Source organism: Ambystoma mexicanum, chromosome 8, assembly GCF_040938575.1.
Source record: "Ambystoma mexicanum isolate Mex_15411 chromosome 8, UKY_AmexF1_1, whole genome shotgun sequence".
Lineage (NCBI taxonomy): Eukaryota > Metazoa > Chordata > Amphibia > Caudata > Ambystomatidae > Ambystoma > Ambystoma mexicanum.
In genome coordinates, this window is record NC_090929.1 from 1,007,481,872 (window position 1) to 1,007,497,302 (window position 15,431).

Here is a 15,431-nt window from a genome sequence, read left to right on the forward strand (position 1 = left end):
ATCCAAATCGCCTCTAAACGTGGTAGAAACGTGGACCAAAAGGGATCTACATAGTTCAGTGGTACCAAAATCAAAGAATGTCCATCCAAGGGTCTAGATAAATAGGAACTTAAAGAACAACCCCTGTAAAGGAAACACAGAGGATGCACACTAAGAGAGCAAAGAGGTCCTTCTGGACGAAGACAGGGTTACAAGCAATTGATTTGAACAGCAATTGCCAAAAGTACTTGAAGGTGTCTTTAAAAGGCATCGAGTAAGGTTTTATAAGTCACTAGGACCCTTTAAGGTGCGCCAGCGGGACAGGCCCATTGCAAATATATTTATTACTTGTGTTGGGTACTTGACAGCATGGAGTCTGACTTCTTGGTGCTTTTTTGCAGTTGTGCCAGTGCAGAGACGGTCGAGTTGCTTTGCTGCAGTGGCAAGTCTGCTTTGAAAAGTGGCTCTCTGTGGATCAAATCAGTGCTCGAGACATGTCCAAATGGTTCCCAACAGGTCAAGTTAGATCAAAATGAAGCGTCCACTGGGTCAGGTCAGCATTTCAGACGAGAGTCGATTGCTTCCAACAGGAAGTCGTCACTTCGTGGGTCAAGTCGCCGTTTGGGATGCTGCCAAAGCACCAAACCGGCAGCCTAGTTGCAGCGGTGATGCGCTTTACTAGGTCGAGTTGGTGTTGAGACAGCATGAAGAAGCAGGTATGCAGTTTGACGTTCCTACAGTGCCAAAATCAACACCGCCGGTCCTGTAGTGGCTTGTGCAGAGCACAGTCAATCCAGCCTGAAGACGTCTCAAGGCGCTTAAACCGGGCCTAAGCTGCTCTTGGGCTTCTGAGCTGCTGTGAGGTCCAATCGAGGGCTTTCAAGGAGAAGGCCAGACCTTTCAAGGAAGAATGTCTGGCACCTACAGGCGGGCATTCACCTCCACTGCACAGGATATTCGTTCCAGTGCAAAAGCAGAAAAGAGGCCCAAGTCCACAGCAGTGTCAATGTGCCACTAAGGTAGTGTGAGGAACTCATGGTGGCAACAAGTAAGACACACAAGTGATCACAGTTCAAGGGCGTTTATTGAACAATGAATGCTGTATGCAGGTTGGGAAAACACCCAATCTAAACCCAAAATCGTGGATGGGAGCAAGCGTCGACCATCAAATGAAAAATAAGGCAATCCTAGTGGTGTTGTGTCAATTAAAAAGGGCCTATACTAAGAAACCTATTCCCAAACCTTACAACTAATGCAAAAAGGGGTGTGGCATAGTTCGAAAAAAGAAAGAAGTGTTCTCAAATAATATGTCAGGATGCAGATCCTGGGTCTCGTGGAGCACAGTGCAGTCTCGGGATTCTCCATCACGAGACGACAGTACCAATGGCAGTTCTCAGGACCGTTGATGGCCAAATCTGGCAGTTCTTAGGACCGTTGATGGCCAAATCTCATTTCCTTTGAAAGTCTCTTGCCTTCGAGGGCCTAATGCGTTCAATATGCAAAACAAAAGTTCCTTTAACAAACAAATGAAGTTCAGTTTCCAAAGTTCACAGGGTGATGGTTCACCCCTGGGTCCCCCTCTTCTGGTTGCTGACGCTTCATGTATCGTATTCCTGCAAATTATATAGCAGTTCTTTTCTCAGTGAACTTTTGGGTGATCGCTTTCTTCCCTGGATCTCCCTCAGTCGGGCTTGGACCGTTCTTGACTGCCAATACTTGGGTGAGGGCTTCCCTGGTTTCCCTCTCACTGCGGGATTCACTTCCCTTTCTTTCACTTAGTTTGTAGATCAAAGTCTTTCGATTGTAGAGGGATTTTGCTTGACCCTCAGTATGACCACTTTGATCTAGTCCGCTGGCTCTCCTACGGCCTGCTGGTATCTGTAGTTTCTCTCATATGGGGCTCGACCAGTCTCTTGAGTTAACACTCACGTGGTTCTCTCCTCTGCAATTCGTTTCCCCTTTAACACGGTTTACAGTTCTTTCATAGTTCATAGAACTTGGTTCAAACTTGCCACTTTGCGATTCTCTCCCTCAACACAGTACGGTTCTTATTGATTCTCCCCCTCGACTCGCCGGCTGTGATGAACCGCTTGACTTTTGGCTTTCCTGGAGTCGAGGCCTGTACCACGGGCGCGGGAGCTTCCCTCACTCCTGCTCATCGGCATAGGCATGCCCTGTGTACAGTTGACATCTGCTGCAAGACACTGTGCTATTGTTCGCGGTCTTAGGCTCTCTTCCACAAAGGTTCCGCGGGCCTGGGGCGAAAAGGGCAAGGTCACTTCTCTCCTCGCCAACCGCTCGATTCCTGCCACCTTTCTCCTTCGCTTGAACTGCCGCGCCCGATTAGCCATCTCGTTGTGGTCTGCCGTGCTCGCCTTGCTCTCCTTGTGCTCTTTTGCTCCACCTTTTATCCCTTTGGGGAAAAAGAAGGGCCGTCGGGTGTGGGTGATTCTGATGAAATGCCCGACCTTGCCTGACCCTTGTGTCTGGACATAACAGGTTAACAGTTCTATAACAAGTCTGTTGTCTAAAGGGGTTTGTATCGGAAAGGGGGTAAATTAGAGATTTCGAATATCCTACGAGGTACGGAGAGAAAGAAGTGTTGTATAGAATCATATCCTTCGTATTTGGGTTTTGGGTGATCTCAGAAGGGTATGGTTTATTAAATGGACGAGAATGACCGGGATGGCGAACAGAGGGGATTGTGGAACAGTAGTGTGTTCTGTCATAGTGGGTTGGATGCTCAGAAAATGCCAGAGGGAAGGGATTGGTAGGGTTTGTGAGGCAAACGGGAATAGCTGGGACCGTGAAATACACAAGAGGGATTGTGGGAACTGTAGTATTTTGCCTGAGTAGGTTGGGTGTGCGGAAAATAATGAGGTACGGGAAGAATGATTGGGAGTATTCAGACAGGGAACAGGAAAACAGGGTTTCTGGGAATTGTGGTTCTTAACAGGTTTACCAGATGAGAATGGGTTGTTGGCTTTACCTTAGGGAAAGGGAGATTCAATGAGTGGAAGAGATGATGAGCAGGAATAGCTTATAAAAGCTTCAGAGACTTAATTCCCCTCACCATCCTCTCTGCAATGGTACCGCGTCTCACCTGGGCTATTCCCTTGAGCATAACCCTAGGTCCCCCTACCCAGGTGATCCTCCCCCACTGGTTCACCCCCAGGAACTGGATCCAACAGCGATGGCCACGTCCTGGCCACCTGATTAAGGGATTCTCGAGGTTTGTTGGGGAGAATACCCTCAGGTTTCTCACAGGAAGTAGGGAGAAGACCTTTCCTCCGCCATAGAGATGAAGACAGACGTTTTCATGGAAGAGGACTTTGGAATAGGATGAATCCCCAACAGAGTTCCAGGTAAAGCTTCCTGTCTTAAAGTTCAAAGATGAATCAACCAAGGGCAAGGATATCCCACCTTATAAAGCCAACATGCTACAGCAGATTGATCCAAAACAAGCCTGTTGTCGGGGGTCCACTCCAAGTTGTTGTGTAACAAGTGTCCTTTGCTTTTTGGAGGCAATATCCATAGTGCTTTCTCTGCAGGAAGTAGAGAGAGAGGGCAGGAGCCACAAGAGAATCCAAGATGGTGGAACCCCTCTCTTGGCCCAACCCTCTCATCCTGGCTACTCCATCTCCACTCCCCCTTCCCAAGTTCATCTACTTCAAAAGGACTCTGGTAATCAGCACCCTGGTGTGAGTGTATATGTTGTTATGTTAGTTCTGTGTTTGAAGCACTGTCTCCTAGGGGACCCCACAGGGAGGGTTCCTGTGTCCTGGAGGAATGAGTCTGCCTGCCTTTGGGGGATCAAACTGATAGCTTCCTGGCAGGGTCCCACGTGGATCTTGTGCGTACACACAGACCAGACATCGAATTCACACCAGCCCTTTCATGAACGAGTCACCTAACTTTAGCAACCACCATGGCATAACTAACAGTGATTTATATTTACAGTTTACTGTGCCACCAGGCGGCTGTGGTACACTATTGCTTTGAACTAGAGGTGCAAATAATTAAAAAGCCTCCTTGCCCAATGGTAGGTTAGGCTCCAGCTGTCAGGAATGCGTGTGTGACCTTTGACCGTGCCCTGCTGCCACTGCAGGGCAGTTGCAGAGAAGTCAGGAAAAACCACATCAGTACGCTAGTATTTTGGCATTATGAAAGTGGGTTCTGAATAGCAGGGCTCCCTTTCAGAAACAGAATTGCCAGCATCATTTTATTTCTATAGATTAAAAAAGGGTAACACTATCATGACCTCACCAGATTGCATTCTGTCACACAAAGAACTACACGTTATTGGGACATTCAGCACAAAACAAAGCATTTATCAGCCATAATGATCCTGGTTGCAGCACAGCTATAGTAACCTACTTTTAAAATTGGTTTATTTTAAATCAGAGTCTCTGTTGCAATAATATGAAGCTAAACCTGTTCAAGTTTGATCATTTGGCATTCAGAGCATAAGCTATATGTCTTGCACTAGGATATTCGATAGGATATAACCAAGAGAAGCACATCAGTGCAATACAGTGTATACCAATATTTTGGGCTGTGTTTTGCACATGCACTATTACAAAAACTCTTGTTTCTGCCCATCAGTAATGCTAGCAGGTACAGGAGACATTGCCAACTTTGCCTCGCAGATCCAATCAATGGAGATGAAGCACACATCGCTATTAACAGAGAAAATAAACTGTCCAAATAAAGGGCAATGGAGCCATGCTGCCGAGCTGCTGGATATAAAAGGATGTTATTTATTTGGCGGCTGGGTAGCCAGAGTGGGCAACTCAGGTAGAGGTAACTGCCTTTACACACTGAAATCTTAATTTGAAACAAAATTCCCCAAAGAAAATTGTGTGCTCTGCCATTTAAATGAAATATAAATAATGTTCTTCGTTTAGCAAAAGAATGTTTGCAATCATAATTTACAAAAGACTTATTTAGATATGTGACAGGTTAATAGTGGATACAGCTAACATGTGTTTCACACAATCCTGCTCTTTATCAGGGGAGTGAAAAAGTGAAAAATAATGCAATATAGAATAAGTATGTTTAAATATAAAAAAACAGAAATTAATGAATATACTGAGTTATTAAGACAGGTCTCAAAGTTCCATCGTCTCATAATCGCTAGTAGTATAGTAATTCAATTCTTTCCCTAATAATTAAGCAATATGCCCCTCGGCGCGGGGCCATTACCGAGTCAGGTAATGCCCCAGGGACCATAGTTACCAGACTCGGTAATTGTTCTGATCTTGGTGATCCGCCTTGATGGTCGTGCAGCTATAAACTACCTCCGTCCCCAAGTACCGCTCGAGCAGGTAAAGAATACTGCCCTAGCAATCTTTGAGGCCACAGGTGATGAGTGGCGTCGTCAATCAGATACCCGGAACACCGGAAGGACCCCTGAGTGCTGCAAGGCAAAGGTTAGGCTCAGGTATACTATGAACAATAATGGCAGTGCAAGCAAACAGGGAAAAAATGACAACGCTTACCCTGGGGATGACAGGACAGGTAGCAAACCTGAATAGACAACGAGGGAAGATCGACAGCAGGCTGGGATGTACAGCACTTCCTCCAACTCACACCGGTAGCCAGAGCGTGACCAGATAGCAAGTCCATCCAAGGTCCAGGTGGTGAACCCCAAATGACTCAGGAGACAAAACGTGATCGCCAGGAGCGTGGGTAGAAGTTCGCCAAAACAGAAGGGTAATCCAGAGCAATTCCAGGGCCAGAAAAAGGGTGGTCAAGAGTTCCAAGGGTCCAGAAGATGCGTCGAAACAAAAGGGCAATCCAAGACAAGTCCAAGTAACGGTCCGTGGTCGAGTTTCCAAAGTGTATCAAGAAGAACGAGGGTAATGCCGAACAGGTCTCTGGTGGAAACAGCTGTGAAGCACTGAGTGTTTCCTCTCAGCTCTTTTTAGAAGGAAAGGTAGATCACGTGACAGGGCACGTGACCGCACAGGAGCGTCACGTGATGGACAGACGCCATCAGTGATTGGTGTTCGTCCGATGTGGACGCCAGCGTCGGCTACAGGCGATCTCGTGACCAGTCACGTGATCGTCTGAGCGAGACGCGATCAGGTTCCCCCGTGCGCGGAAGCTGGAGCCGCCGACACAGGAGCCGTCGGGCATGTATGAGACGCTATGGCAAGCGCCAGCACGGAAATGGGCGGAAAGAGGTGGTTCTGCCCCCTCGGACATCCCGCCTGCCGTGTCTTCCCCGTTGGTGTGGGTGGTGGGTACGGGAACGAATGGTGCCTGGTGAGTGACGGGAGGAGGGCAGGACCGGGGACGTGACAGAGCCCCCCCCCAAAGGCCCACGACCGCGTGGGCTCGCAGGATTATCACGATGAAAACGGGCCAACAAACGGGGGGCATGAACATCCCGGGAAGCCACCCACGAACGATCCTCCGGGCCATAACCCAACCAGTCCACCAAGTACTGCAGGACACCCCGATGAACGCGAGAACCCAAAATAACCCGGACCTCAAACACATCGGGAGAAGAGACAGAGACGGGAGCAGGAGGAGAAACCAAGCGGGTAGGGCCAGGGCAAGGCTTAAGGAGAGAAACGTGGAATACTGGGTGGATCCGCCAGGCGGGGGGAACCGCCAGACGCAACACCACCGGGTTCAGAACCTTGACTACTTCATAAGGACCCACAAAACGAGGCAACAGCTTGCGGCAGCCAGGGATATGTAGATGACGAGTGGACAGCCAAACCCTATCCCCCACCCCATAAACGGGCGGAACAGCCCTCTTTTTGTCAGCAGCCGCCTTCATAGAAGCCTGTGCCTCACGCAAGTGGACCAAGGTCTGAGCGTGTACAGATACGATGTCTCGGGCACAAGCCGATGCGGCCGGGGTGTCGGAAGAGGAATAGTCTGGAATGGGGAGGGCACGAGGATGCTGACCGTAGAGTGAAAAGAAAGGTGAGTAACCGGTAGCCGAGTGCAGAGCATTGTTGTAGGCAAACTCCGCAATTTGTAGCAGATTGAGCCATGTGTCCTGGTATTGCAGTGTCAGGCAGCGTAGATACTGTTCCATCGTTTGGTTGACCCTTTCGGTCTGACCGTCACTCTCCGGGTGATACGAAGAGGAAAACCGGGGATTTATGCCCAACAGAGCGGTTAGGGCCCGCCAAAAGCGGGAGGTGAACTGGGATCCACGGTCAGAGACGAACACATGGGGCAATCCGAAAAGGCAGAATACATGTTTGAACAAATGTTTGGCCAAGACAGGGGCTGAGGGAATTCCCTTACAGGGTATAAAACGTGCAAACTTGGTATACGAGTCGACTATGACCCAAATAGTGTCAAACCCATGAGTGTGGGGGAGATCAGTGACCAGATCCATGGAGATCGTATGCCAAGGTCGTGGAGGGATTGGGAGAGGAAGGAGCAGACCCAAAGGCCGACCCCTGCGCGATTTGCCCTGGGCACACACCGCACAGGTGTTGACATAGTCCCGTACGTCACGCTTCATCGTAGGCCACCAGCACCAACGCTTAAGGAGATCTAAGGTGCGAAGCTGTCCGGGGTGACCGTTGACGGCAGCGTCGTGGGACCAGGTCAGCGCTTGGTTCCGGGTTTCACTTGTGGGTAGAAGGAGTTTACCCCCCTGAACGAAAGGCAAACCATCTTGCATGACTGGGTCCCATTCCGCCAAAGATTGCGGATACCGAGAGGCCCATTGGCGGACAGTGGACAACAAGGAGGGAGTTGGTGTGCATAGACAGATAACGTGATTCTTTCCCAACAGGGTGTCCGGGAAAAAGGGAAGGGTCTCCCCCCAGGTGAACGGGACAGGGCATCGGCTTTACCGTGCCCAACACCGGGCCTGTGTTTGACCACGAAATCATAAGCGGCAAAGAACAGATGCCACCTAACCTGGCGACTGTTGGTGCACTTCAAGGAAGCAAGGTCCTGGAGATTTTTATGATCGGAGAACACCGTGGTTTGATGTTTGGCACCTAGAAGGTGGTGTCTCCAGACCTGTAGTGCATCCTTAATAGCCAGTAGTTCCTTTTCTGTAACCGTGTAGTGTAGTTCGGTAGTCGTGAACTTGCGGGAGTGGAATGCTACCGGATGCAAACGGTTGGTGGTAGGACAGGTCTGGGATAACACCGCACCTAATGCATAGAACGAGGCATCTGCTTCCAGAATATACGGAAGGTCGGGATCAGGGTGCTGTAATACCGGAGCGGAGGTGAACAGGGTTTTCAGTATGTCGAAAGCAGATTGCTGAGTCGTGGACCATACATAGGGGACAGAAGGGCTAGTGAGTGCCGTAAGTGGAGCCGCAACCGAAGAAAACCCTGATATGAATCTCCGATAGAAGTTCGCGAATCCTAGGAACGACTGCAGCTGCTTGAGATTGGTCGGAGTGGGCCATTCGTCGATTGCCCGTACCTTGGATTGATTCATAGAGAGTCCCTTGGGCGTGATATGGAACCCCAGGAATTCGATTTGATTTGCATGGAACGTACATTTCTCGGGTTTGGCGTAAAGGGCGTTGCATTGTAGTCGCGACAGCACTTCTCTGACATGTTTTATGTGTTCATCAAGAGAAGTGGAGAACACCAGAATGTCATCTAGATAAACAATTACATAAGTGTTCAAGATGTCGTTAAAAACGTCGTCCATAAAGTGTTGGAAGGTGGCCGGGGCGTTACATAGGCCAAAAGGCATGACAGTATACTCAAATAGGCCTTGTCGTGAGCAGAAGGCCGTTTTCCATTCATCACCGTCACGCATGTGTATAAGATTGTATGCCCCGCGGAGGTCTAGTTTGGTGTATATTGTGGCATGGGTGAGTTTGTCCAACAAGGGAGTGATCAGAGGTATGGGGTAGCGGTTCTTCACTGTGACGGCATTCAAGCGCCTATAATCGACACAGGGACGGAGGTCCCCTTCCTTCTTTGGAACGAAGAATATAGGGCTTGCAGCCGGAAAAGTCGATGGACGAATATGTCCTAGCCGTAAAGCCTGTTGGACATACTCCTGCAAGGTCCGCTCTTCCACCTGAGTAAGGGAGTAGATACGACCCTTCGGGATAGATGCGCCAGGTATCAGGTCGATAGGACAGTCGTAAGGTCGATGCGGAGGTAGACCTTCTGCCGAACCCTTATCGAATACCGCCTGGAAATCATGGTAAACAGCAGGTATCCCACCCGTGACAGCCCCTACTGTGTGCGTATCATGGTGGTCTGTATTGTCCCCTATAGCCATGGACGTGACGCTTCCCAGGATGCCCGCTGGACTGGAGAACTGAGGTGTTGCCAGGAGGCAGTAGTGTTGGCATGTTTCGGATTTGAATGAAACCTGACCCGTCCCCCAGTTAATGAGGGGATTGTGCAGCCTTAGCCAAGGAATGCCTAATATTACTCCGAACTGAGGGGTAGAGATGAGATCGAATGATATCGTCTCTTTGTGGTTTTCCTGAACAACCAGCTCTAAGGGAGCGGTCTGTTGCCGGATCGGGCCAGAGGCAAGAGACGTACCATCCACCGCCTGGACCGGTTCGGGACAATCCTTTGTGACCAAAGGCAGGTTCAATGAACCGGCCAAGGCTATGTCGATGAAGCAGCCTGTAGCACCTGAGTCTATCACTATTGACACGGCGTGAGAACCAGTAGCATGGTTCAGAAAGGCCTGTACTATAATGGGTCGCACAGGACCAAAGGTAGGTTCAGAGGTATTCCGGATAGTACTCCCTCCTACCTCTGATCTTAGGGGCGAGCCTTCTGAAAACCCGGGTTTCTGTTTTTCGGACGGCGAGGGCACTCTTTTATGAAATGGCCGTTAAGACCGCAGTAAAAACAGGCATTGTCCGTTCTCCTGCGCCCTCGTTCAACGTGAGAGATAGGGCTGCGGATCCCGCCTATCTGCATGGGTTCGGGGGTAGCAACGGCCGTGGATGGGAGTGGAAACGAGGATGAACCTTCTCCGCGTCGCTCCGATCGTCTGGCATCGACTTGCAATGTTAAGTCCACCAAATCAGCATATACTGTGGGAAACGTAGGCACTACGGACAAGGCATCTTTCATGGCCCCAGATAAACCCCGGTAATACACCACAGCCTTTTTATTTTCTGGCCAGGAGGTCTCCGCAGACAGCTGATTGAACCTGGTGATGTACTCTATGAGGGTTGAGCGACCCTGTGTGAGATCTAGGAATTCCATGTCTCTAGACTGCGCTTTGTGCCTGGTGTCGAATACTTTTGCCATCTCTTGGGTCAGCAATTCGAAATCGTACAACGCAGGGAGGTTGTTTTCCAGCAATGGATTGGCCCATGTGGCGGCTACCCCTGATAGATGGGAGAGAAGAAAGGCTGCTTTTAATACTGAATCGGGGAAAGCCTGAGGGCGACACATGAAATGGAGCTTACAGTGATTGATGAAAGTACGGTAATTCTTTGGGTCGCCCTGGTATCGCTCGGGAGTAGCCAAGGGGAAAGGGCTTTGGATCACCACAGGAGCGGCCGGGAAGGAAGGGGGTATGATAGGAGGAGGGTTTTGGGGAGGAATGGTTTCGTCAAATTCGGCTTCTGCAGGTAAGGGATGGCGTGTACTTAGTACCGTGTCGAGGCGGTGGTGTAATGCGGTGGTGGCGGCGGTCATATCAGCGCGTAGGGTTGCAGTAGCGGTTGCCATGTCGACCCTGAGTGCTGTCACTGCCTGCATTAGAGCCGTCACGGGGTCCCCGGCTGAGGTGTCCATAGCTGGACGACCAATAGGCTTCACAGTCTGTTCTGATCTTGGTGATCCGCCTTGATGGTCGTGCAGCTATAAACTACCTCCGTCCCCAAGTACCGCTCGAGCAGGTAAAGAATACTGCCCTAGCAATCTTTGAGGCCACAGGTGATGAGTGGCGTCGTCAATCAGATACCCGGAACACCGGAAGGACCCCTGAGTGCTGCAAGGCAAAGGTTAGGATCAGGTATACTATGAACAATAATGGCAGTGCAAGCAAACAGGGAAAAAATGACAACGCTTACCCTGGGGATGACAGGACAGGTAGCAAACCTGAATAGACAACGAGGGAAGATCGACAGCAGGCTGGGATGTACAGCACTTCCTCCAACTCACACCGGTAGCCAGAGCGTGACCAGATAGCAAGTCCATCCAAGGTCCAGGTGGTGAACCCCAAATGACTCAGGAGACAAAACGTGATCGCCAGGAGCGTGGGTAGAAGTTCGCCAAAACAGAAGGGTAATCCAGAGCAATTCCAGGGCCAGAAAAAGGGTGGTCAAGAGTTCCAAGGGTCCAGAAGATGCGTCGAAACAAAAGGGCAATCCAAGACAAGTCCAAGTAACGGTCCGTGGTCGAGTTTCCAAAGTGTATCAAGGAGAACGAGGGTAATGCCGAACAGGTCTCTGGTGGAAACAGCTGTGAAGCACTGAGTGTTTCCTCTCAGCTCTTTTTAGAAGGAAAGGTAGATCACGTGACAGGGCACGTGACCGCACAGGAGCGTCACGTGATGGACAGACGCCATCAGTGATTGGTGTTCGTCCGATGTGGACGCCAGCGTCGGCTACAGGCGATCTCGTGACCAGTCACGTGATCGTCTGAGCGAGACGCGATCAGGTTCCCCCGTGCGCGGAAGCTGGAGCCGCCGACGCCGGAGCCGTCGGGCATGTATGAGACGCCATGGCAAGCGCCAGCACGGAAATGGGCGGAAAGAGGTGGTTCTGCCCCCTCGGACATCCCGCCTGCCGTGTCTTCCCCGTTGGTGTGGGTGGTGGGTACGGGAACGAATGGTGCCTGGTGAGTGACGGGAGGAGGGCAGGACCGGGGACGTGACAGTAATGAACCCGCGCCGAGGGGCATATTGCTATCAGTACCCCGGCCCACAAAACCAGGGTACTAATAGTAATCTTTTTCTGTTCCAAAACGCTGCAGTGTTTCGGAACAGAAAAAAAAAAGAAAAGGCCACCAGGAAAGGGAAAACAGTCAGTTTTCCCTTTCCATGGCGGCCATCGGGAGCGGACACTCTGCGGACAGAGTCCATAGCGCATCCACTCTCGAAAAAACAAGGTAAGTGGGGTTGGGAGGGGATTATTGGGGGTGTGGTGGGCGGTGGTGGCAAAAACACTGACCTGAATCCCCGGCGGGGGAGGATGGCAGCCTCCAGCCCTGTGGAGGCTCGGAGCGAGGATTACCCTGTTCCGAGTCTCCTCATTGGCTGAGGGGCTGCCAAACCCGACCCCCCGCCAGGGACGAAAACGAAGCTGAAGCTTCGAGGGATTCTCAGCAAGGTATGGACCGGGCGATGGCCAATCGGAATGGTTGTTACATTCTGGTTGACCCTCGCCGGGTACTAATATTTCTTAGGAATCAATCATCCACAATCTCTATACACAGCATCATGAGCCCTGAGGAGTTAATCAAATACGTGGAACATGTGTTTTAGTTTTAATACATCCAACAGTTCAACTGTCCAACTATTTAAGTACTAAAAATTAATCTCACATGTGTACATGTGCTGGGTTAGTTCCTGTGCAATTTGTCCTCTTATTCATGTGGGGCAGTGGGGTTTTTCTCACAAATTACACAAATAGTGTAAAAAAGGTCTCTTTATAGGAGGTACATTTAAAGTAGACTGGCAGGCATGCTCCATTTGGTTTTTCTTGTTTCAGTTTCTAGACAGGGACGTTTCATATTATTTCCAATCATAAACTTGGAATTGTCAAACCACTTCCCAAAATCAAGTTAAGATAAGCTATTGGGCCACATTACGAGTTGGGCGGTATGAACGGAATTACTGTTACAGGTACTTGGTCTGGCGTAAATACTGCCGGATTCCAGGTGGCAGAGTTAATCCCCATTTCTATAAAGTCCATTGGACTCTATGGGGCATTTTAGGCAGAATTACCGTGGTGCTAATTGTGCCGATTTTCGGTGGAAAGCAGGAAGTAAATCCCCCCACTCCAGGGCCATACTCTTAGTATAGCGGTGTAGGAAAAGTGACGGTAATTCCGTTATCGCCAATTCTTTCCCACACCACCATACTTGTAATGAGGCCAATTGTCTTTTCTTTACCTCCTACAGCAAAGTGTAGCTTATTAAGCAAATGGAGTGAGGCGTCCCCTGGGCATTTTCATTGGTGTACAAATCATTGGTGCCTTCTTGGTTATAACCCTTCCTATTCACCAGAATGCAAGAGGTGTGCGTAACAGGCTCCCACCAGACTGGACATTGTAAGAAAGATGTGTTAAAAAATGAAAATATGTTATTAAGAAAGCAAAAAATAAATGTTTTCGGCCAACTTCCATTCATTTTTACATACAGAAAAAGTTTAAATTTAGTTAGGTCAAAGCGCAAACACTGCTTGTTAAGATTTGGACCAAATAAGAAACACCTCGGCACAAAGTGCGGACTTAATTTCCAGGGGTAACGCGAAAACAAACAGTGCTCAAAAGGCTATTTGGTGGAGGAAAAGGAACAAGTTACTTACCTGTAACTGTTGTTCTCCAGCATGGGTCTGGCATGGATTCACATGCTCATGAATATTCCCCGTCGTCAGGCCGGGAATCCTCGGTATAGAAAAAATCAGTATCAGTTTCGTTTCTGATCTGTCTTTCTCAGTAGTAACCAATCACTGGTCTCTGGGTCATACTGACCACAGCCAATGACTGCCATCCCCCTAAGCCCCGCCTCTGGCAGCCATCTTCAGATTTGGTAACACGTGAAGTGGCAGTATGACCAAGTGAAGAGCCGCAGAGGGGTAGGTGGGAGGGTTCGCATGTGAATCCATGCCAGACCCATGCTGGAGAACAACAGTTACAGGTAAGTAACTTGTTCCTTCTCCAGCATGGGGTCTGGCATGGATTCACATGCTCATGAATATAAGAATACATAGCAGTATACACATGCACAACCACGGGAGGCTCAACATTAAGCAATACAACAACTCAACATTAAGCATCTCTTACCTCCTCACCAGGCTCACCTTAAGCGAACAGGTTGCGCAGCACTGCTTGGCCGACCCTGGACTCCTCACTGGAATCCCGATCGACGCAGTAGAATCTCGTGAAGGTGTGCGTCGACCTCCACGTAACAGCCCTGCAGATGTCGAGCAGGGGCACCCCAGAGAGGAACGCCGTAGTAGCAGCGATCGCTCTGGTCGAATGGTCCCTCGGACGGCCTGGCAACGGTCGGTTAGCCAACCGGTGGCAGTGCATGATGCAGCCGGAGAGCCATCTGGAAATAGAAGACTTCGAGAGAGCCTTCCCTTGATTCACAGGTCCAAAGTTCACAAACAGCTGTGATGTCCTCCGAAAACTCTTCGTGCGGTCCACGTAGAACTTCAGCGCTCTCGCCACATCCAGCGAGTGCAAAGTCCTCTCGGCCGGCGACGAAGGAGACGGGAAGAAAACAGGTAACACCAGGGGCTCGTTTAGATGGAAGTCCGACGGCACCTGGGGCATAAAGGAGGGGTGTGTCCTAAGCACCACCCTCGAGGCATGGAAAGTCAAGTACGGTGCTTTGCAGGATAGGGCCTGGATCTCTCCCACTCGTCGTGCGGAGGTAATGGCCACCGGGAATGCAGTCTTCCACGACACAAACTTCATCGGTGCGGAGTGCATCGGCTCGAATGGGGGCCCCATGAGCCTGGTCAGCACCACGTTAAATTCCCACGCCGGGGCCTTCACCGGCGGGAACGACCGGAACAGTCCTTTCATAAACTCTTTTACCAGTCGATGGGACCACAGGGACGTCCGTTCTGTGGTTCTGGTATATCTGGAGATCGCCGCCAGATGAATCTTAATGGAGGCATGGGCTAGCCCAGCCTTTGCCAGCGATAGCAGGTACGGCAGCACTTGAGGGGCCGTAATCCGTAGGGGGTTGATCTTCTGTGCTCGGCACCAGATAGAGAACCTCTTCCACTTGTGACCGTAGCATTTGAGAGTCGAAGACGCCCTGGCCTTTGCAAGAACCTCTCTGCAGTCGGCCGGTATATCGTACCCTCCAAACTCTAGCGCTGCAGGAGCCAAGCCTGCAGGTTCAGCGATGCCGGGTTGTGGTGGAAGATGGCGCCTCCTTCTCTGGAGAGAAGATCCGCGTCCGCCGACAGCTTGATGGATGGGGACGTTGACAAGTCCAGAAGGTCCGGGAACCAGATCTGCCTCGGCCACGCCGGTGCGATGAGGATCATCCTGCACCGGGACCTCTTGAGCTGGTTGATGAGTCGAAGCAGCAACGGCAACGGAGGGAATGCATACAGGTATAGGCCGTCCCAGGGGAACGAGAACGCATCGCCCATGCTTCTCGGCTGGGGAAACCTGCTGGCGAACCTCTGGCACATCGAGTTCGTCGCTGTTGCGAACAGGTCGATTTGGGGTTTGCCCCATCGTCGGAAGAGTTGATCCACCTGATCCTGGCGCAGCTCCCACTCGTGACACGCGCGCAGCTCCCTGCTGAGCGAGTCGGCAATGGTTT

General features: G+C 50.5%; 1 protein-coding gene across 3 annotated transcripts in view; it reads right to left on the reverse strand.

Moving 5' to 3' along the window:
- Positions 1-15,431, reverse strand: part of RCN2 (reticulocalbin 2) — a 310,020-nt gene that overhangs the window by 57,741 nt on the left and 236,848 nt on the right. The gene's annotated exons all lie outside the window — the stretch shown is intronic.